Source organism: Aotus nancymaae, unplaced genomic scaffold (assembly GCF_030222135.1).
Source record: "Aotus nancymaae isolate 86718 unplaced genomic scaffold, 86718_ANA_hifiasm-v0.15.2.pri h1tg000108l, whole genome shotgun sequence".
NCBI lineage: Eukaryota > Metazoa > Chordata > Mammalia > Primates > Aotidae > Aotus > Aotus nancymaae.
This window is the reverse complement of record NW_026988523.1, coordinates 16,931,121-16,952,495: the sequence shown is the minus strand read 5'-3', so window position 1 is coordinate 16,952,495 and position 21,375 is coordinate 16,931,121.

The window sequence follows — 21,375 nt, the reverse complement described above, 5'->3', positions numbered from 1 at the left end:
CTTGAACCTAGGAGGCGGAGGTTGTAGTGGGCTGAGATCATGCCACTGCACTCCAGCCTGGGCAACAGAACAAGACTCTGTCTCAAAAAAAAAAAAAAAGAATAGATAAATATCACCCATTCTAGATGTAGGAGACAAGTGGATATGTAGCCGACGATCCCTCAGCATGCCATAAGTGGCTGCGAAGCTAGTAACTATTTATCCTCAGCCTACCGGGAGAGTTCCATTTCAGTGATGAAAACTGACCATGTGTTTGTGCATACCCACACCTCTGGGAGGGAGCTTCAGAGCCAAGTTACCCCCAAGTCAAGCTAGCTATCAATACTATGAACCACCTCCCAGTTCTCAAGACAGTGGCTGCCACTGGATTTTCTTAGGGTCTCTATGATGTAACCAACACAAAAAGTTGAGAAGGTCACCCTTGAATTGCACTCAAGTCTGCAAAATGTAAGCAAATGCCCAAGAGTTCATGGACAGCATCTGCCTCCGGCAAGCTCCTCTCTTGTGGATGGGCAGGGAACAGAGAAACAGATATGGACCCTGCTGTTTAGGGAGCTCAGTCCATTTGAGAAGATTGAGAAGCAAATGATGGTTCTGCAACAAGAGGAGGAAGCGTTGTGGCAGCACAAATGCAGGGCAGCTCCTCAGTCTACTCAAGAAATGTTAAGTTTGGTTGTTGAACTTAAGCCTGCTCTTCATTTATTGCCTCCTTTATCTCTTCTCTGACACAAACCAACATCCAAAATCTTGCTGCCTACCCTGAAGGAAATTTTTACCAAGATCTCTATGGCAGCCCCACACACTCTTTCTAGGAATCGGGGTCCTCTAGGAATGCTGCTGTAGACCTGTGATTCCATTGTTTCTTTACTTCTGGGCTCCACACAAAGCCGTGTACATGTATAGTAGCGAGAGCTCTCTTTGTGTTAGCGACTCCAAGTTGGGGTGAGGGAGTAACAAGACAGGTGGGGTGGGAACATGGAAGAATTCCTACAAGACACCGAGGTGATTTTGAAGCTAAGAGATGGCTTCTCCTGGTGAGACTTCAACTTTCCCCTCCCCTGCCTCTCCTCATTCTGCGCTACTGCCTGGACCATTTGAGGAACAGCTTTTGTGCACACTGGTGTGAGAAAGATCATATGAAGGAAGAAAGGAAGGTGTTTCTGTTTCCATCTTTGGGGGCTTCAAGTTTTGAATCATTATATTTTTGATTCAGTTGTTAGAATAGATGGTATTCTCCATGGACCATTTGTCTGGATTCAATCATGGATTCATTAGTAGACATCAATAAATATTTTTAATTAATATCAAATAATATTTATTGACATCTACTAAGGTGCTGCAGACTCGGCAAGGCACTGGGAATAGAATGGCAAAACAATCAGCCCTTGCCCTTCACTACATTCAGACTTCTGAGTTATCTTTTCTGCACTGAAAATTTCAATTATTCAACTTAAGGGAGATACTCTTAATATAAATGAACCTCTCCCACTTTTCAAATTGCATTTTGGAATTCTTCATTAACTTACCTACAAAGTTGGTTTACTTTGAGATTCTTTATGAGAAAGTTGTCTGGCTGTCAACTCACTGTATTACCTTGGGCTAATCACGTAACCTTTACAAGAATTTGTTTCTTTGTAGAATGAGAATAATGGCACTCACATCACAGAATTATTATGAGTATTAAAAGAGAACATGTGTAATAGCCATTTAAGCACAGATGAATAAAATGAGGCTCAGAGAAGTTAAGCCACTTCCTGAAGGTGACATAGCTAGTAACTAGTGGAACCCGGCATGTCATATAGCCATTGTTACAAAACAAAACCACTCCAAAACTCAATACCTCAAAATGGTAAGCTCAGAAGACTACAGGTCAAGCATCAGGTAGGCAGTTCTTCTGATCCTGGCTTGCTTTCTCAACATGTGTGGGAGCTGGCTGGCTGTATGTTAGTGTAGCCTAGCCACAACTCGGACAACTGGGCTCTACTCATGTGGTCTCTCAGATTTCAGCAGGTAAAAGGCATGAAATGTGTCCATTGGCTTACAAAAATGTCATTAGTACCTTGGTAAGATAAACCACATTGCAATGAGATGTGAAGGAAAACACACTCCAGTTGGTCTTTGTCTGCTACAGAGTGTCTTACCCCAAACCGTGTCTGATGTTCTAAGTGTGGTCTGACTGGTGGAGTAAAGTGGGATCCTCTTTGCTTTGATCAATCTACTCTGTGTCTACCAATGTAACTTCAGACCAAATTAAGGTTGTGGGTTTGCTTTATTTTTTTGGCAATCCCACTTACTGCAGCACTCCAGTGACTCATATGAAATGCAATCTGCCTAAACCTTATGTCATTTCCATATGAAGCAGAGGTAGCTCATGACTTCCGACTCTGTGCTTGTACAGCTGAGTTTTAAAACTAAATTTGGAATTCCATTCAGCTACAGTTTACGTTGTTAGCTTCAGTTCTTTGTTCCAGCCTATGGAAATTGCTATTCTAATTCTGCCAACATTAGTTATTCTCCTGGCTTTATGTCATCCATAAATTTTATTTACTCATCATCACTGTTTCCATCTAAGTTATGAATAATGTCAAGTCCCACGCATTCAGGCAAAAGTGGGTGAAAATTGGAAGATATGGCTGGGTCTGAAGTCAACAATTGTCAAAATGCTGACACTAGCAGATCTGAAGCCAGGGGAGTTAGTGAGTTTGATACTAAGAGTTGCAAGGAGGGGTGGGCAGTAGATAAGGGATGATGCAGAATCCAGGAACTCAGCCAAATCACAACCCAGAGGAGAAAATTCAATACAAAGGGCAAATCTGGAAGCTAGAGAAATTGAAGGAACACCTAAAGTCCTAACACACTCAATGAAGGAAATGCATATATAATTACTAACTTTTGGACTTCCAAGTGGCCTTTATTTCCTCCCTTCCATATGCAAGTATATCTTTCCTTCGAAATTTCAAAGACCTTAGTACATAAAAATATGATAAAAGATGGATCTTCTAGCTCTTTCCTTAGGACCTTCTCCTATGTGGAACTTTCTTGGATTGGTCAGGTAACAACTACTAACTCATCTAACAACTATCTCCTACTTCATTCATATTTTCTTCCTGTCCCCAAGGAGATGAGATTTTATGAGTGTTGGGGGATTTCTTAGTCCATTTTCTGTTTCTAAAACAGAGTATCAAAGACCAAGTAATTTAAAAAGAAAAGAAGTTTATTTAGCTCATGGTTCTGCAGGTTGGGAAGTCCAAGATGGGTAACTGTATCTGGCGAGGGCCTCATGCTGCTTCATGGCCAGGTGGAAAAGTAGAAGGGGAAGCCCACATGTATGAAAAACAAGACCAAACACAAGAGGCAGCCTCGCTTTGTAAGAATTTGTGGTAACTAATCCAATCCTGCAGGAGTGAGAACTCACTCACTCTCAGGAGAGGGTGTTCACCCATTCATGAGGTATATGCCTCCCTGACCCAAACACTTCCCACTAGGCCCCACTCCCCACACTGCCTCATTGAGGACCAGGCTTCCAACACATGAACTTTTGGAGGATACGCTCAAACCACAACAGGGAGAACAGGAAAAAAGCATGGATTTTCACTGGAGTTCCCATGTTTTATTCCACAATTTTATTTTCGGTCCTGGAATTTCGTCAAGGATTAGCATCAATAATATTATTATTATTATTATTATTATTATTATTATTATTATTTTGAGTTGAAGTCTTGCTGTCACCCATGCTGGAGTACAGTGGCACAATCTTGGCTCACTGCAACCTCCGCCTCCCAGGTTCAAGTGATTCTCCTACCTCAGCCTCCCAAGTAGCTGGGATTACAGGTGCCCACAATTACACCAAGCTAATTTCTGTATTTTTAGTAGAGACAGGGTTTTGCCAAGTTGGCCGGGCTGGTCTTCAACTCATGACCTCAAGTGATCTGTCTGCCTCAGCCTCCCAAAGTCCTGGGATTACAGGCATGAGCTACCACACTCAGCTAGCATCAATATTATTTTTAACACATGCAACCAGAGCTAAAATGAAAACAAAATTGAGTGTCGGTGAAAATGCAACTGGAACTTTCATACATTGCTGGTGGAGATGCAAAATGGTATGGCCCCTTTGGAAAACAATTTTGCAGTTTCTGATAAAGTTAAACATACCCTTACCATATGACCCAGTAATACTAGGTGTTTACTGAAGAGAACTGAAAACTTTTGTTCACACAAAATCTTCTGCAGATGTCTATAGTTGTTTTTATAATTGTCAAAACCTAGAAACAAGCCAAATGTCCTTCTGATGAACGGATAAACAAACTGTGTTACATCCATGTGAGGGAATACTATTCAGCAATGAAAAGGAATGCTCTGCTGACATGTACAATAACATGGGTGAATCTCAAAACAATTAGGAGTGAAAAAAGCCAGACAAAAAGGCTACATACTGTATTATTCCTTTTACATAGCATTTTGAAAAAGAAAAAAACTATAGGGACAAAAAATAGACCATTGGTTGGTAGTAGCTAGGGATAGGGGAGGGACTGACTAAGAAGGGGTTATGTTAGAGAATTTGGGGGATGATGGACCTGTTCTGTATCTTGACTATGATGGTTACTCCATGATTATATATGCCAGTGCTCATATTAGGTTGGTGCAAAAGTAACTGTGGTTTTTGCCATGAAAGGTAATGGCCTCTATTGGCCTTTAATGGCAAAAACTGCAATTACTTTTGCACCAACCTAATAAACCCATATACTGAAATGAATAAACTACATAAAAGAGTAAGTTTTACTTACTAGTAAATTATACTTTATAACCTGGCCAAAAAAAAATTTTTTTAATGGCCCAAATTTTCAATAATAAAGGAATCCTAAAATATATTATGAAACATTTATACAATAAAGCATTACATAGTTGCATTGGACTTTGTTTTACTTTTTGTCTGCCTGGCAGCTTACAAACAGCCTTCCTATATGTGGGAAATTTCTCCCCTTCTAAGTCTACCTGTTTCTAAATTAGAAGTCATCAACTTCCTTTTCCACTCTCCCTGCAGGTAGGGCATGGGTAGTCAGACTCACTCTTACAAAATTTCAGTTCAACGGTCTGATAAGAAGAAGGAGGTGTCTATGAAAAATGTATTCTGCTGAGGGTGGTGGATCATAGTAAATAGATAGCCAGGTCTCAATGTGGCAGTAAGAAATGTTCTAGCAGCAGTAGGAGCCTCCAGAGTCAGTGGTACAGATTCTTCAAGCCTGGTTCTTGGGCCCTCCATGAGATGAGCACATTTGGATTAATTTAAATTTTTTAATTCATTGCTTAAATTGTCAAGAGTGTTGTCTGCAACCAAAAACTGGAACTGATAGAATAGTCATTGAAAATTATGCCTATGACCAGAATCTTATCAATGTAGGCTACGACTATACTATGGATACAATGGTTTAGACCATTATTGAAAAATGTGGCTTGTGCCTTGCCCTGATTTCTACACCACTAGTGCATGTAGGAGGTGAATGCCATCATCCCCAGCAAGATATAATCTGTGTCACTCATCTAATGAAGTAGATTCTGAGTCTCCTAAACTGCAGGAAGGAAGGAAAGGAAAGATAACTGTCTTCTTCAACTACACATCTCCAAACTCACAGCTGCAGCTGTGATGAATTTCAAAACAGCAAGAAGAGCCATTTGAATCTCTCTGCTATGCAATTTATTTTCAATATATCTGGGTATAGCAACCTTAAACATAATTGTTTACAAATTGTAATAATATGGGAAAGTCTTAGCTATGGTTTTGGGCTTTAAAAACATAGTCACAAGAAGATTAAACATATATACATAGGCAAGAAAGCCTAGAAGATTATTTACTGGAATAGTAAGAGTTGCTTGGGGTGGTGAGATTTTAAACAGTTATGATTGTCATCTGTTTCTCCTCCTTGCCCTTATGTTCCACAGTGAAGATGTGTTACTATCAAAATCAGAAAAACATGTTCTTAAAAATATTTTAAATTTGCATTTAAATTTGGTAAAAGGGTCCTCTGTGTTCCTAGAATCCCATAGGCTAAGGGATTCTCTGGGTGCACTTACTCTAATCCTTGGGCTCTTCAGCAGTGATGTATAAATAGGAGTGATATATAAATGGAAAGGAAGAAATTACCAGAAATTTTTGCCAAGTTAAAATTGGCTCCCTAAAATAACCATTTGATGAGTACTGTTCTGAAGGACTCTGCTACTCTCTGAAGTTCTAACCTTGACTCAAATCTTCACCAGCATTCCTATGGTGATGCCCTGGCTGGTTTTTTTTTGGGGGGGGGTGGGGGAGTGGGGAACCGTCTCCCCACCATGGGAACCTAAGCACCATGGTGAGATGTGACAGACTGCCCAGTTGGAAGTTAGTAACTCCCAGGTTATACGTTCAGCTGTGTATTACTGAGGAATCCTCCAAGAGGTCTAACATGAAAGACAACTTCAGTTAAGCCCATTTCTACTTGCTTCATATGCCTTAAGTAATTACAAATACAAAAGAGATCACACTTATTAAAGCTCAATATGACACGCTGTGAAAAACACAACATATGGTTATTTGAAGTCTGAAAAGGCTACTGAGTTTTAAATTTTTCACTGGAGTATCCTTTGATGCATAAACGTGTCCTTTTTGATTTTTTTTTCACAATAGTGGTTTCTAGATCAAAACCACATATAGAATCTTTCTCTTCGTAGGGAAAAATTACCTGAGATAAAATTGCTAGATTCTCTTAAAGAGTTGAGATTAAACACAGGAGCACAAAGCATTTTAAACACATCATGAACAAGACAACCTCATGATTACCCTTTAAAGTTTAGTAAACCCATAGAAATTGGAGACACATTTCTCATGGAAGTAGCAACTTTGTTCCACTTAATTAAAACTGATAACCTGGCGGGGCCTGGTGGCTTACAATATTTTGGTAGGCCAAGGCGGGCAGATTGCTTGAGCCCAGGAGTTCGAGACCAGCCTGGGCAGCATTGTGAAACTCCACATCTACAAAAAATACAAAAATTAGCCAGGCATGGTGGCACACACCTGTAGTCTTCACTACATGAGAGGTTGAGACAGGAGGATCACCTGGAGGTCGAGGCTGCAGTGAGCTGTGATCTTACCATTGCACTCTGTTCTGGGCGACAAAGTGAGACCCTGTCTCAAACAAACAACCAACAACCAAAATATCTGATGACTTTTTATAAACTATACACAGCTACTATCAAGAAATATCTATTTTAAAAAGGAGAGGCAAAGTGTGGTGGCTCACACCTGCAATCCCAGCACTTTGGGAGGCTGAGGCAGGCGGATCACAAGGTCAAGAGATCACTTGAGGTCAGAAGTTTGAAAAAAGCCTGGCCAACGTGATGAAAACCCAATTCTACTTAAAAAAAAAAAAAAATGCAAAAATTAACTGGGCGTGGTGGAGCACACCTGTAATCCCAGCTACTTGGGAGGCTGAGGCAAGAGAATCACCTGAATGGGGGAAGTGGAGGTTGCAATAAGCCAAGATTGCACCACTGCACTCCAGTCTGGGTGACATAGCAAGACTCCATCTCAAAAAATTAAAATTAAAAAAATTTTTTGAAAAAATTTGTTGGACTTGGCAACGCTGTAGTTAAATCCTTGAGAATAGGGATCATGCACTAAATTTTATATCCTGCTACCAAAACTAGTGTTGTGAATGATGAAAGTCTTGTGAAGTATGCAAAGTTTGCTTTCCTCTCCTCTATTACCTGCTTGGTCCTTTAACCCATCCCAGGACTTCAGTTAGAGTTTGTTTTCCAGTTCTTTTCTCTGTTATAGTTTAGATGCACCAATAAGACGTTAGCTATCAAGTGCTAATCTTCCTGTCTCAGTCAGTGCTATTTTGGATGCAAGTAGCAAAACTTTACTCAAACTAGCTTAGGCAAAAAGAAGAAAGTGTATTTTATAAAGTGTCTCATGCAGACTGAAGAACCCCAAATCCACCTGGAATAATTCCTCCATCTTCCACTGTGTCTGTGGCTGTCTCATCTCCTATTTCTTTCTCTCCGCACGTCTGCTCCATTCTCACCTATCTGTAGTATAGCTTTCTCTACTTTTCTGTGCATAGAAAGCACTGTTGACCACACCATAGGCCCTAAGTTTATTTTTCCTTATTTCTAGGAACTAGGAAAGACTAACTATAATTTCTGAATCTCAATTCAAAATTCCTGCGAGAGAGACTCTCTGAAACCTAATTTGGGTCAGGTGTCTACACCTGGGTGATATAGTATAGATCTGGACCAGCATTTCCCAAAGTTAGTTGAACACAGAACTTTATCCGCTCTCGTCCCTGGCTCTGGTGGTTGTGATCGGGGGCGTGTTATAGGACACACCCATTCATGTCCTTTAAAACAGAATTTCTCAAGATGTCGTTTTGGGATCTTCTGATCTAATTTACCACTTTAATATTAGGGATGAGCAACCTTGGACCCAAAGAGACAGAACAATTTGCTTAAATTACCAAGATAGTGGCAGAGTAGAGATTTTATTTTGAGCTGAAGAACTTAACATTTTATACCTTCAATTGAACCTGGATATCAAGAAGAAGTATAATGGCTACTTGGTCCAAAAGAAAGTCCAAAATCAAGGTGTGAGCAGGGCTGTGCGCCCTCTGAATGCTCTAGGGGCAAATCCTTCCTCACCTCCCCCAGGTCCTGGTGGCTACAAGGCATTCCTTGTCTGTAGCTGCATAAATCCAATCTCTGCCTTAGTCTTCGTGTGGCCTGCTCGTCTATGTCTTCTCCTCTTTCGTTTCCTTTAAAAAAATTTGTCATTATCTTTCAGCCTCACCCAGATAATCCAGAATTAACTCATCTTGAGAGCTTTAACTTAATTACTCTGCAAAGATCTTTTATCAAGGTAAGATCACATTTATAGGTTACAGGGGTGAGGACATGGTCATAACTTTTGGGGGGCCATTATTCAAACCACTGCAAAGGCCTTACAAGGTATCATAAAGTACTTAAAAGCATCAAGAGTGGTAAGAGGGAGGGAATGGCAGGATAATGACTTGGGATTTTTCTTCTCAAAAGTAAAGGATGCAGGATTGATAAAGAAAATGTAGTAGCATCCAAGGAAATGCAGCACCTTAGTTTCCAAGATGAAAAATTTACATTCCTATCTCTTCCTTGGTTCATTGATTCCAGTGATTCCATTGATTCCTTGATTCATTCAACTAACATTTTCTAACAAATATTTATTGAATTAACTAAAGAAAAGTAATCAGGGGCAAAACTTGAAAAGAATAATATTGAAGACAAAAAGAGCCAAACTCTGTGAAATATTTGGAGATTTATTCTGAGGCAAATATGAGTGACTGTGGCCTGTGACACAGCCCTCAGGAGGTCTTGAGAACATGTGCCCAAGGTGGCTGGGGCGCAGCTTGCTTTTACACATTTTAGGAAGGCATGAGACGTCAATCAAATACATTTAAGAAATACATTGGTTTGGTCCAGAAAGGCGGGACAACTCAAAGTGGCAAGGGGTGGGACAGGACTTCCAGGCTATAGGTAAGTTTAAACATTTTCTGGTTGACAATTGGTTGAGTTTGTCTGTAAGACCTGAGATCAACAGAAAGGACTGTCTGGGTTAGGATAAGAGGTTGTGGAGACCAAAGTTTTATTATGCAGATAAAGCTTTTAGCTAGCAGGCTTCAGAGAAAATAGGTTGCAAAATGTTTCCTATCAGACTTAAAGTCTGTGTTGAGTTAATGCCAGAGAGCTATAATGAGGCATGTTTGACCCCCACTTTTCATCATGGCTTGAAACAGACACTCAGGTTAAATTTTAAGACCCCTGGCTGTCCATTCAGATGGTTGGGAGGCCTTAGAATTTTATTTTTTGTTTACAGTATCAAGCATGAAAATTAAAGTCTGAGACATAAATGCATAGGTTAGTAATGTCCTAGTGGGGTGTAATGACTTTGTAGGAGGTGAGGGAATTAGCAAAGTGAATATCTAGAGTAAGAACATTCTAGGCAGAGGGAAAAGCTAGAATAAAGTCCTGAAGGCAGGACTGACCTTGGCATGTTCAAGGCACAGAAAGGAGGCCATGTGGTTAGAGTGTCTGAGAGGGTGATACAGGACAGAGGTCAGAGAGATAACAGTAGAAGGAAGTTGATTATAAAAAAATTAAAACATCGGCTTTCATTTCACTTGTGCACTAATCTTAGAATGAACATAGAGACGAATCAAGTTCTCAAAGTTATCTACTACTACAAACCCAACCATCCCAAAATGTAATGGTGCAAAATAACAACTTTTTCATTTCTCATGATTGTGGGTGAACCATGTGACTGTAACCAGCTGGCAGCTTAACTGGGGTTGGAGGGGTCTCAGGTGGCCTTACTCACAGGTCTAGGATGTTGGTGCTATTTTTCAGCTGGACCATTCTTTCCATGCAGTCACCCACCATCCAATAGAATAGCTTAAGCTTCCTTGACCATAGCAGGAGCATTCCGAGAGACCAAAAGGGAAAGCTGTGAGGGGTCTTGAGGCCAAAGCTCTGGACTTACACATTGTCATTTCCACCACATTCTATCGGCCATAGCGAATCAGGAGACCAGGCCAGATTCAAAGGGTGACCAGGGGACTCCAACTTTTTTTTTTTTTTGAGACAGAGTATCTCTCTGTTGCCCAGGCTGGAGTGCAGTGGCGTGATCTCAGCTCACTGCAACCTCCCCCTCCTGGGTTCAAGAGATTCTTCTGCCTCAGCCTCCTGAGTAGCTGGGATCACAGGGGTGCACCACCATGCCTGGCTAATTTTTGTGTTTTTGGGAGAGACGGGTTTTCACCATATTGCCCAGGCTGGTCTCAAACTCCTGACCTCAAGTGATCCAGCCACCTCGGCCTCCCAAAGTGTTGGGATTACAGGTGTGAGCCGCCATGCCCAGCCAAGACTCCAACTTTTGATGAGAGGTAATGAAATATATTAAGGCCATGTTTTTCAGTCTATCACACGAATGTGCTGCCATTTTTTTTTTGCCAAACCCTTTACTGACAAAATTTTTAACAGTATAATGAGATAATTCACGTCATATGAATTTTGCTATGCAATCATAAAAGTCATTTTTTAAAGAGCTTCATCAATTTTCCCATAGTGCTTCTCAATCCTTTGATATTTAAATTACTCTCTTTAAGATAATCTGTTGTGTCCTAGACACTGGTGTTGAACTGAAAGTAATGTTTGAGCGCAGACTAACTTTTTAGAGGTCAGTTCCTTACTGAATATTTTCATCTTATAATGATTCTTGCTTTCTTCCACAAACTTGTATCTGCAGAATTTTGGAAAATGAATATTCTGATTAAAAAAAAAAAACTAATGACAAATGAGAATGTGTCAAATAAGAGAGAAGAGGGATTTTTCTTTTTGCCCTGGGAGGAATAGATTTGAACTGGTGAAGATGGAAGAGGCTGAGAGCTGTTGATAGATCCTTACATACTACCTTGCACTTTTTAAATGGAATTAAACAGAAAGACAGACGGCAAGGATTAGATACTTTAATTACACTAGAAGAAAAAGTCTTAGAAGTTGAAATTACAACGAGTCAAATTTCTCCCCAGTATGAGAGGAAGGGCTTTCTGGTAGTTGGAATTGTCCAGAAATGGAAAGGAACATCATGCAAAGTAGCAACACATCATTAGAAATTGTTCAGCCCAAGGCTGATGACTCTAGGCTACACTACCAGTGATCCTGCATTGACGTGGTGTGTGTGGGAACTTCAGGTAGAGAGGCTGCTGGCTTAAAACTCACGTCTGTAATCCCAGCACTTTGGAAGGCAGAGGTAGGAGGACAGCTTTAGGCCAGGAGTTCAAGACCAAAGCAAGACCTCATCTCTACCACAAACAAAAAATGAAAACAAACAAGCAAACAAACAAATTAGCCAGGCATGGTGGCATGTTCCTGTAGTTTCAGCTACTTGGGAAGCTGAAGAGGGAGGATTGCTGAGTCTAGGAGGCTGACGTTGCAGTGGGCTATGATCTTGCCAGTGCACTACAGCCTGGGTGACAGACTGTAACCTTGTCTCAAAAACCACAATAGACAAAAACCACAAACAAAAAACCTCTATAACCTTTGTTCTTAGAATAGGTCAAAAGCTGGGGAAAAAGATCACCTGTTCATTCTCTTATTTAGCTTTTAAGTCAGCACTGTCCAGGAGAAATGAGTCACAATGTGATATAAAATTTTCCAGTAGCCACATTTTAAAAAGTGAAAAGAGGCCGGGCGCGGTGGCTCAAGCCTGTAATCCCAGCACTTTGGGAGGCCGAGGCGGGTGGATCACGAGGTCAAGAGATCGAGACCATCCTGGTCAACATGGTGAAACCCCGTCTCTACTAATACAAAAAAAAATTAGCTGGGCACGGTGGCGCGTGCCTGTAATCCCAGCTACTCAGGAGGCTGAGGCAGGAGAATTGCCTGAACCCAGGAGGCGGAGGTTGCGGTGAGCCGAGATCGCGCCATTGCACTCCAGCCTGGGTATCAAGAGCGAAACTCTGTCTCAAAAAAAAAAAAAAAAAAAAAAAAAAAAAAGTGAAAAGAAACAGGTGAAATTAGTGTTTATCATATATTTTATTTAACTCAATACATCCAAACAGTATCATTTAAACATGTAATCAATGTTAAAAATCATTATTTTACATTAATTTTTCATAACAAGTCTTTGAAATCAATACCTTGAAGAAAATCCAAGTCTATTTACACTTACGAATTAACTACATTTCAAGTGCTCAACTGCCACATGTGACTAGTGGCTACTGTATTGGACAACACAGTTCTAGAACATACTGAAGTGGTGGTGTTGTTTGGGGTAAATACCCAGGGTTCATTGTCTCACACCAAGATTAAAGACATGGACACACACAAGGAGTGAGTTTAGGAGCGAAGGCTTAATAGGCAAAAGAAAGAAAAAGGAGAGCAGCTCTCTCTCTCTCTCTCTCTCTCAATCTCGAGAGGGGCATCGGAAAGGGACAAGCTGGCCTGCTGCAGACTGCAGCAGATTTTAGAGGCAGGCCTGAGAAGGCAGCATCTGATTCATATAGGGCCCACAGATTGGTTTCACCAGGTGTGACGTTTACACAGGGCACAGGGAAGGCTGGTTGCCTCACCCTAATCTTATTATGCAAACAAACTTTCCACTTGGCCAGTGCCATCTCGTTTGCTCCTTACTGTACAAGAGGCTGGCAAAGAGAAGGGAAGACGGAGCAGCCATTTTGAACATGCCTAGTCCCAGGTAGCCCGTTCCTATTGGCAAAACTGCCGGCATTGACCTGTGCAGACCTCCAGCTTGCTTGGCTATGCCTGCAGCTAGATTTCACGGACTGCTCTTTGTTAGAAAAGCAAATGATTTGCGGGCTGCTTTTCTTTAAAAGGAAAACCTTACTGAGGACTTCCTTACCATCTATATCTGCCTAAATAATTTATTTTTAACTCCTATATCAATACCACTAATAAAACCACTAATAACAGGTCAGGTGCAATGGCTCATACCTGTAATCCCAGCACTTTGGGAGGCCAAAGCGGGAGGATCACTTGAGGTCAGGAGTTCAAGACCAACCTGGCCAACATGGTGAAACCCCGTCTCTACTAGAAATACATAAATTAGCCGGGCTTGGTGGCGCACACTTGTAATCCCAGTTACTCAGGTGGCTGAGACACAAGAATCGCTTGAACCCAGGAGGTGGAGGTTGCAGTGAGCCGCGATCGTGACACTGCACTCCAGCCTGGGCGACAGAGCAAGACTCTGTTTCAAAAAAAGAAAGAAAGAAAAACCTTCATAAATGCACAAAAAACAGCTTGCTAAATCCAGGTTCCCTAGCGTCCTGGAGGAATGGAAGTGATGGAAAAACACTTCTGTTTAACTGTTATACATTCCTACTTCCTTGGGCGACAACTCTTATAATTTTGCTTTCTCACCCAAACCCAGTATTAAGGAAATTATATAATGTTGCAAACTACTACATTTTCTCATCAACTTCTAACAGCTTCCACCTCTCCAAAAGTGGAACTGTGAAAAACAGCCCTCTAGTATTTGTATGCTAATCCTATTATATTTAATTCTTCTGTTATTCCAGGAGCTACTGCAATTAAATGATATTATAGCTTTCATTGTTTACTAGCTGTGTCTCTCATCACCACAGGATTCAAGTACTCTCCAGGGAAGCTGCCTTGTGCCATTTCCAGCAACATATTATCTGTACACATCTTCTGTAGAGGAGAAAGGATAAGGAAATTCATAAAGATAAACTCGGCTGCCTTTGCAACTGTAAAATTTCCCCAAGGCTTAGTCAAAATAATGAGGTTTTTAAATACTTCTGCAAAGAGATCCCACTATTTCTTTACAGTATTAAGGGATTCAATAGACAGACTATATATAATAAGCAAAATTAAAATGAGACTGATTTTCCACAGCTAACCTTTTTAGAAATCTGCGAACATATCAAAATTTCATATTTGCACCGTTACTGTAATGATGGTTATAAAACATCAAAGCAAGGGTTTGACAGAGACTGCCAAGCATCTCCCAGCATTTGTTATCTTCTTCTCCTTTCTAGTTATAGAATCCCTGAGTTCAAGATAGGCAGATGGCCACCCACTTAGAAAATAAAAATCTCAACCTTCCTTGCACTAGATGTGACCAATTAATTGAGTACTTTCCAATAAGATTTGAGCAAAGACGTGTTCAACTTCCAGGTCACATCCTCCTTTAAGGAACTTGCTTGCCTTCCTCTTTCTCTTTCCACTTTCAGGCAGGCTGGAAGGTTTATGTGATGCCGATGAACCAATGTCTACCATGGAGATGCCTACTGGGGATAGAACAGCAACCTGCGTTCCTAGATAGCTGTGGAGGAAAGTTGCCTGTCAGGTCTGAATCACAAACCTGCTTCTGAATACTGTCTGGGAAAAACACACCTTCTATCTTGTAGAAACCATTGTTTGTGGGGCCTTTTTCTTCCCGTACCTTGGCTTGTGTCATAACTAAGAGTATCATCATCACCATCATTTGTACTATTATGCTCAAAACCTCTGTTTATTAACTATCTATCCAGCTATCTGTCTATCATCTATCTATCTGTCTATTTCAGAGACCATCTTCTTAAAAGACTTAGGTGCTTTTTTTTCCCCTCCCTTAAAAGGCTCCTTTGACTACTTGCTTCTTTGAGGGGAATTGTGAGTATTAAATAATATAATATCTATAAACTCTTTTTTTAACTTAAAAGGATCACAAATAAAAAGGCATTATATTATTCTTGAGCTAACAATTCAAGATCATAGTGGGTTAATAATATTTACGCAAATATTAGCCAGCTAATGTGGCCCATCTCCGAGGTAACTTAATCCAGGTGACAAGCCCTTGCTTCCAGAATGATTGGTCTTTCAGGCACTGTAATACAGCAGTAGGAGGGATAATAAAGTATAAGGAGATAGATATCTTTTCAATTACTCCATGGAAGTGGCTGCTTACTTACCTATGAATAAAGTTGGATGTAAGTATTTGAGAGATTGATTCAGTTCACCAATTTACACAACTTCATAAAATAACCTAATACAATGCAACTAATTTCACGTGTTTCATTTGTTAATGTAAAGGCAAACCTAATTGAACCTGCCATAAGCATATCATTTTATTGATTTCACCTTTTAACTTCACTCCTCTCAAATGCTTTAAAGAACATGCTTTTTTAGTATATTAAACATGAACTGAGTGCCTGTTGCATACAGAACCTACCCTGAGGAATGTGCAAGTAAGATAGGGAACTCTGTCCTTATCTTGCTTGACCTTACTGTAGCATGGAACACTGCTGGCCACTCCCTCCTTGAAAATATCTCCTCCTTTGACTTCTGTGACTCTTCTCCCTGTTTTGCTTCCAAACTTTGTGGTCTTCTTTATCACTCTTCTTCCACTTCTTAAATGTTAGAGATCCCCAGTGTTTCTCACTGAAACTTGTCTTTTTGCACTTATTCTCAGCCTTTTTTTCTGGAGACATGAACCTCCTGGAGAATGTGATAAAATTCAGGAATCTTCTTGGGGAAGGGCATGTTGCACATAATGTTAGGGTTACATGGAGCTCCTGAAGCAACTGATAGACCTCCTAAGAGTTCTTACCCCTCAGTTTAAGAATCGCTTTTCCATAGCTTTTAATACCACCAGCGGTGCTTGACCGCGCTAAAATCTTTTATATTCATTTATTTATTATTTATTTATTTATTTATTTTTTGAGGTGGCGTCTCACTCTGTCACTCAGGCTGGAGTGCACTGGAACGATCTTGGCTCACTGCAACCTCTGCCTCTCGGGTTCAAGCGATTCTCCTACCTCAGCCTCCTGAGTAGCTGAGATTACAGGTGCGTGGCACAACGTCCGATTAATTTTTGTATTTTTTTATTAGAGATGTGGTTTCACCATGTTGGTCAGGCTGGTCTTGAACTGACCTTTTGATCCTCCTGCTTTGGCCTCCCAAAGTGCTGGGATTATAGGCTGAGCCACTGCACCCAGCCATCTTTTATATTTCAAAGCCTACATCTTTCTCATGATCTCCAGACCCACATATCCAGCTGTTTATTTTATTCCTTCACTAGAATGTCAAACAGACACTTCAAACTCATCATGTTCCAACTAAACTCATCTATCCCTCTCTTTCCAATATTCCCTTATCCTGTGGTTTCCATTCTGGTGAGTGGAACCACCATTCAACCAGTTGCCCAAATTATAGCAGCAGTCCCCAACCTTTTGGACACCAGAGACTGATTTTATGGAAGACATTTTTTTCCACAGATGGGGTGGGGAAAGGGTATGATGGCTTCTGAATGAAACTATTCCTACTCAGATCACCAGAAGCTTCAAAGAATAGTGTGGGGGGGCATGGAAAACAATGGAGCAGTAGTCTCTGACTGGCATAAATACAGTATATATAACCAGTCATGGGATGATGCAGACAGAGGGCTGCTTTTGCCTGCACAATAGCACTTCTTAGTTCTGAAGGCTTGCTCATGACTCAGTCACAGGGCAGCATGTCTCTGCCATGGTGAACCCTCAGCTGAGGAAAGGCCAGTATTTCCCAGCCCATACACATCCATGGACAGCTGTCTTTATAATTTCAGGAGAAGGTCATGGCAGTGATAAGGGATTCTGGATTTGCCTGAAAAAGGAATGCTTTTTGAGTAAACTTTTAGTGCAAACAGGAGAGGTGCTTTTCAGCTTATTTCCATGGTTGACTAATAAATCTAATTCTATATCACAGTGTGACTTTTATCTTATACCTAAACATGGTAAAATTTGGGTGCAAAACTATTTTCCCCTCCAGTGTTCTAGGGTAAGTATAAATGGAAACAGACACCAAATTTAGTCGATTGGGCAAACATGGTTGGTTGAAAACATAGCTTAATTTCAATATTGCTCTTAATTTTCCTCCTATAATCTTCATTAAATTTTAGGATAATCTTTCCAATTTTTTGGTGACTCATGATTATACCTTTCTTATTAATAGAGGAGACTTGTATTTCCTGTAATCAGGAATTTCTTTGCCTAGATGGTGCCACCTAAGTATACGGTGTTTTTTTTTTTCTCCCTTATATTCAGAATAGTGTGATGGGGCAAGAGGCCAGGCCAGAAACACAGCTGTGTCTTGTTCCTATGCTTGATAGACTCCGACATAGTTGGGGGATGAAGGTCTTGGATTTTGGAGGCAATGTAGTATAGTTTGGGTGATCATATTTTTATTGTTTAAATTGGGACATTTTTGAAAATGAAAGGGGGCACTAATCGGATAGGATACTGATATGATTTGACTGTGTCCCCACCCAAATTTCGTCTTGAATTGTAGCTCTCACAATTCCCACGTGTCTTGGGAAGGACCCAGTGGGAGATAATTGAATCATGGGGGCAAGTCTTTCTCATACTGTTCTTTAAATAGTGAAAAAGTCTCACAAGATCTGATAGTTTTAAAAAGAGGAGTTCCCCTGCACAAGCTCTCTTTCTCTCTTTGCCTGCGCCATCCATGTAAGACGTGACTTGCTCCTCCTTGCCTTCTGTCGTGACTGTGAGGCCTCCCCAGCCATGTGGAACTGTAAGCCCATTAAAGCTTTTTTTCTTCCCAGTGTTGGGTCTGCCTTTATCAGTAGCATGAAAATGGACTAATACAGATACCATGAAAATGATGTAAATCTGGTTACAGGAAACCAGAATTTATGGTCGTCCTAGTATGGTAGAAATAGTCTGGACTTAAATCCAAATTTTACTACCATTTCCCTGCTTTGACCTGCAATATAACCTCTCTGTGAACTTCATTTACTTACTTTTTTTTTGAGATAGGGTCTCACTCTGTCACCCAGGCTGAAGTGCAGTGGTGTGATCATAGTTCACTGCAACTTTGAACTCCTGGGCTCAAACAATCCTCCCACCTCGACCTCCCAATGTGCTCGGTTATAGATGTGAGCCATTGTGCCTGGCCTGACCTTTATTTTCTACATCTGTAAAATAAGGATATAATTCTCACAAGGCAGGAGGGAAGAAAGTGCCTTATGTGTTCTTGGCAGATATTATTATCAGTATGATGTCTGCCAACAGACCTCAAAATTCTTCAATATAGACAGTATATTTTGTATGGCTTAGGTTAAATTACACTCAAGGTACAGTCAGTTGCACTAATCATAAATTCATATTCTAAGATGGCAGGTAGTGGTCTCATCAGGCAGACCCTGATAGAGGTGGGTACTACAGATACATCTGTCATTCTCATCTCTATTAATAGCAAAAATAATTCTACAACATATGTCAAAAGAGAATTTTCATTGTCAAAATTAGTGGTTTATTAGTTATCACAGTAAACATTACAAACAGACTGTCATATAACTAGTGATTTCCAAGATACGAGGACTGGCTAAAATATTTTAGAGACACTCTCATTCTTGCATGAACAAGACATAAAAAGCCAGACGATTAGGGACGGTGTGTGAGTTGAAGGACTTCCAGTTGCCGGATGCTTATTATAAGGGTGATGGAATTCTGGCTCTGAAATATTATTCATCTGCTTCCAGTGAATCTTTTATGTAAGGTCATGATTGCAGAACCTAAAAAGACAGAGATCTGGGACCTCATCAAACTCACAGAACAGGCCTATCACCTTGTTTCTGTTTGCTAACAAATGTTTGTTTAATAAATGTCTGTATGTGTGACAGAAATCAGCCTGAGACTTGGTTTAATTGTTATGAAGTTGGTGGGGAATAGTTTTCACCCCAGCTCCTATAATTTGACTATTATGTCTGTCTACTAAAAACAAGCCAATAGTTTTGCATGATTAAACTGTAATAGTTATTTCCCTCTTTTAAACCACGAATCTGATTCTACATCTGGAACCTCTGCCTACTTCTCTTGGCCATAGGAACTGAGAAAAACAAAACTAAACCTGAGTCTTAGAGAAACAGACTTCCATAAAGATGGTAACTAGCAGATCTAAATGTAGAACCCAAGTCAGCTGATTCAAAGTTCAATGCTCAGGAGTTGGCACAAAGCAAATGTGTGTGTTTGTGTATGTGCACACATGCACACACATGTGCATGCAGAATGAAGAGGAGTAGGAAGGAAGAGGAAGGGATGTGAGGTGACGCAGAGAAAAACCAGAAGAAAAGCATTAAACATTAAAGTGGGGGCCTTGAGAACCCAGAGATTGGGCTAAAATTGGGTGCAAGTCTCCCCAAAAGGCCTAGGAAGGCTCTGAAGACTATATTTGCTTAAGAGCTATTTCTGTAAATAATAATGAAGTCTATTAATCTCTAGCAATGAACAATAGTACATTTTGTGCACAACAAAACTACACTTGCTTCATCACCTAGTGCCAAGAAAAATATGGTGATCTTCAAGAGCTGTGATCTAACACCATAACTCTCAAAGTTTTAAGTATAATCATGTATTTGAAGGTTGTATACTGATTTTAAAGTATCACAAAGAGATTGATCTGCAAAGAAGCCAAGAACTCTTTATTCTACTTCTTATCCATGAGAAATCTTCACTACCCCTGGCTCATTATCTAACATACTAAAAACCCTATCTGTAAAAAAACGAAAAACAATTCCAACCAAAAAACTCCAAATTTATCAATGCATTTGGAAAAGAAACAGAAATAAGCACTATTTTCATACAACTTTAAGCAAGAGGCCAGGAAATATTTAATTTCAAATATTTAAGGACTGTTAGCATTTACCTCTGAGGTTAATAAATGCTGGGGATTGACAAATTTGGACCACTCTGAGGATCACGGGATAGGCCTGAAAAGACAGTATTATGAGTGTGTGTATACACATACATAGATGTGCAATATATGTATATTGTATACGTGTGTATGTATATCTACATATAACATATCCATATACAAAACATGTATGTATATGTATGCAAAAGGAGCTCCTCAGAAGAATGCGGGATTTGGATAACAATTCTAGAAAGAATGTTGGATTTGGATAATGAGAAATGATGGATCATTACAGAAATAACTTATTTTTAATTCTTAAGTGTCCTAATATTGGGATTACTCTACCTAATGCTTTTTAACATGATCAACTGGGCACCTGTCACTTTGATCCTTAATATCATACATTATTAGATAACCTGTAAAACTATCTTTCTAAATTCCTTGGAGGTTGGAGGTTAGATGAGCTTTTATAAAAGCAAAGTAAAACTGAAGAAAGTCACACAAACAAAACCTGGAAAGATTTTCTGACAACTTTATTCCAAAATGTTTATAACTTAAAATGTCTTACAAATGAAGCCACTGTTAATTTTAAGAGGAGAGAAAAGTACCTTGTGTTTTTGTGCATATTTACTCTAATACAGGGATGAGGCTCTATAGCTCATACAAACTGCGTCTGAATTCAACAGTCTCTGGAGTTGCCGGCCTAGGGAGGGCTACATTTTTGCATGGGGAGCCTGCAATGGCAGCATGAAGTAAGCAAGCAGAGGAATAGACAAGATTCAGGGCTGAGGCCAGGGGTAGTGGCTTATGCCTGTAATCCTAGCACTTTGGGAGGCAGAAACGGGAGGATCGCTTGAGTCCAGGAGTTCGAGACCAACCTGGGCAACATGAGGAGACCCTGTCTCTCTCTCTCTCTCTTTTTAAAAAATAATAATTAAAAAACAAAAAGAGATTCAGGGCTGAGAATAAAACCAAGGCCATGGGTGCTGTTGGAGCAGCTGCACTCATCGTTGAATCCTTCTCTCAAGAATGTCAGTGTTTCCTTTTCACCTCTTAATAGTGATATCAGTATCTACTATTTATTGAGTTCTTTCAAACTGTACTAAATGTTGTACACACACCATCTCATTATCTTCACAACATCCCTGAAAGGAAGGTATAACAATT